The sequence below is a fragment of the Propithecus coquereli genome, unplaced genomic scaffold, assembly GCF_000956105.1.
Source record: "Propithecus coquereli isolate 6110/MARCELLA unplaced genomic scaffold, Pcoq_1.0 Scaffold126, whole genome shotgun sequence".
Taxonomy (NCBI): Eukaryota; Metazoa; Chordata; class Mammalia; order Primates; family Indriidae; genus Propithecus; species Propithecus coquereli.
Window position 1 is genome coordinate 5,871,195 of NW_012136747.1, and position 3,169 is coordinate 5,874,363.

Here is a 3,169-nt window from a genome sequence, read left to right on the forward strand (position 1 = left end):
CCTTGCGTGCTACGATATACGGCCTCCCGATATACGTGGGGATGACGATAGTGCCTCGCTGGAGGGTGGCTTTGCTATCAAATCTCACAGTACCAGCAATGGTCCATGTGAGCCACCCAGGCGAAGACGAAGCGGGGAGGGATGACCTTCAGAGGCTGTGCAGGAAGGACACTCTTTGAGCTGTGCCTGGCAGAGAATGGGCAGGATTTGTACTGGCACTGCGGGGAGCTGCAAGGAGGTGGCCCTGAGGAATTTTTAGGGACTGAGCAAACAGGAGTATATAGCGCCCAAATTTTGTACGGGGGCTTGCTGGAGAGTGAGTCGGGAGGTGGGTTAGGGCTGACTGGGAAGAGATGTCGGCGGCGGGAGAACCCTCGGCGGGTTTTGTGTGAGGGTTTGACAGGATGAAAGCACTGTTTTATTAACGTGAAGGTCCGTCTGCTGATGTCAAGCTCAGGGCGGGTTAGAGCAGGGAGAAAAGGAAGAGAGAAAGCCTCCTGGGAAGTATTTTCGTCAAGGCCCAGTCGCGAAAACAGAACATGCATTCGTCATTTCAACAGAGGAATTTTAATACATGGAATTGGTCCATCAGGTGCTGGAGACGTGAAAACGCAAGAAGGCAGCGCTGAGGCCACGCAGAGTGGTGGACAGAGGTTGGGGGTGTCAGAAGCTTGAAAAAGAGCCCCAGAGGGCTGAGATATCCAGACCTCTGAGGAAGGGGCGCCGCCCTACTGGTGCTGGCAGTCACCTGATGAATTCAGTCGCCTGCATGTGACGCCACCACGTGCCAGTGACCACTAGGATTCGTTTCCCACTGGAAGGAGCTCAGCCCTGTGTTCATGGCAAGACAAGACCAAACCAGTTCCGAACCGTCCTGGAGGGCCTGTATTTTGAGACCGCTTCTGGTACCAAGGACTACAAAAATCAGGGTCCAGGCAAAAAACAGAAAGTGGGTATCTCAACGGTGCGAATTTTGCGTGGGATGTTAATTAAGCAGGTATTGGACGACTGGAGAGACAAAAGGGGACACTAAGGCATCAGGGGCAGTAACCGCAGGAAGGAGCGTTGCCTCCAGGGCTTGGCGAGCAGAGGGAGGAGGGTGGGGTTAGCAGAGCCTGGAAGCTTGGAGCAGGGGCCCTGGGAGCTGAGGTGCAGACCTCTGAGAAGGGGGCACTGCCCGCGCGGCTCGTACTTCTGAGGAGCCATAATAAGGCTGGTCTGGGAGTGCAAAAAACCAAAGCCAGGAAGCAGTTCCTGCTGCTGGGGTCACTTCTAGGGTAATGCCAAGATGAAGGAGAAGCAAAGGGAAGGAACAACTGCCTCCTCCCAGTTCCAGCCTTCCACTCTCTCTAGAACTCCTGTTGGCACAGGAGAAATGTATTTGCAGAGTCTCCACCCCAGCAGAGCATGGAAGGGGGCTTGGGGCTGAGGCAAACCCAGGTAGGAGCTACCCAGGGCAGTGTCAGCAGTCAGCAAGGAGCGTGGGCTCGAGACACAGCAAAGGACGTGAGGGGCGCGAGGGAGACCAACTGGAGATTGGGGAGAGGGAGGCGGAGCAGTGAGAGGTGCCAGGTTGAATCTGGGACAGTGAAAACTCATGGTGGCGTCATGAACAGAAAGAATGGGCTAGGTGGGCAAACCACTCAGGACCGGGGCATGACATGAGCCTGGCTGGGATGAACGGAGACGGGCTGAAGGCCTGTCATTCTAGCGGAAATGGCCACAGGTTGTCAGAAACACAGGAGGGCTTGGGAGGGAGATCCCGCCTTGAGAAGTGACAGTCAAGGTAGCAAGAGTGAGGGAGACAGAGTAGACCGGGAGCAGAGAGCCCTCCAAGGGCAGAGGGACAGGAGAACCAGGCCAGCGCAGGGTCGCCAAGGCCACAGGGACAGGGCCCGGGAAGGAGGGCCAGCTTCAGGCTGACTCACATCCTTCAGAGTTGTCGCGGAGGCTGAGAACTGAAAAGGCTGCTGGACTGTCACGGTGACCTCACATCGTGCCTTTGCAGATGCCATCCTCTTCTGTCCCGCAGACCCCGCCCTGCTGTCACCCCCAGGCCCAGCCCTTGCTTCCAGGGAAGTCTCCCGCACTAACGAACCCTCTCATTCGTTTCTTTTTCCTGGATGCTCCCTCAGGCACTTAGGTTCTCAGCTTGTGCTATTTGAATTTGCACTTGTCATCTTGCTGCTCTGCAAATGTGTTTATCAGCTGTTTCGCCTCCCCATGCTTGGATCCCTCCGCACAGGAAGTTTTCCGCGAGCGTTGGTCACTCTGACTGACAGTCGGAAGAAAGATTTATGAAATTAACCAGAACAAATCTGTGGGGGATTTCACAAGCGGGAAGAGCCAATTTCCAACTGGATTCCGGAGCAGAATTGGGGTTGGGAGGGGGGACGTTGTCAGGGCCCAAAGAAGCAACGTGGCGCGCTCTATTTGCCCTGAGATGGACGGGTACCCGGTGACAGTCCAGGCTGTGATCGCTGCAGATGTCATGGAAGGCTGCAGTAATGAGGGCCTGTAGGGCAGCATTCAAAGTGGGTCAGAAGTGGCCCCTGAGCTCCAGGAGAGGAGCAGGCCCAGTGGAGAGAGCACAAGGGTGGAATCCTGGGCAGGTCACCCAGCCTCTCTGAGCCCCGTCTCCGTCTGGCAGGTGAGGCAATGATGCACAGCTTGGCAGGGAAGGCATGAATGAGATTGTATGCGCAGGTTCATAGGGAGGGCTCGACACATGTTGGCTCCCGCTGAGAAGGGGTAGCAGATAGAAAAGCCAGACCTGAATAGCTCACTCAAACCTGGGGGAGTTCACATAAAACAAGATGCCACAAGTAGTCAAGCAATTGTCTTACAAGAGAAAATTATAGGTGGGAAAAGTCAAAGCTGAAAAGCGAACAGAGTGGCAGACTGTTGAGAAGCGGGGGGAGGAGAAGTGCTGGAGCCGGCTGTCAAACGGGGCGGGGCGCAGGTGAAGAGCTCGTCCCGAACGATGCTCGCAGGGGCACGGGGAGTGCAGAGGTGACTTTGCTAAGAACCCAGAGGGTGAAAAAGCAGAAAGCAGAAAGCGGTGCTCTGTGAGGGGGCTGGATGATGGCGTGAGGATCAGCGTAAGACTCTCAAATGAAAACAACTGGCAGGTGGTGGCTTACACCTGTAATCCTAGCACTCTGGGAGG

The 3,169-nt window shown here is 55.6% G+C and overlaps 1 protein-coding gene across 1 annotated transcript in view; it reads left to right on the plus strand.

The window, feature by feature from the left end:
* The window catches only part of IFT27 (intraflagellar transport 27), a 25,206-nt gene that overhangs the window by 11,170 nt on the left and 10,867 nt on the right, over positions 1 to 3,169 (plus strand). The window lies entirely within an intron of this gene.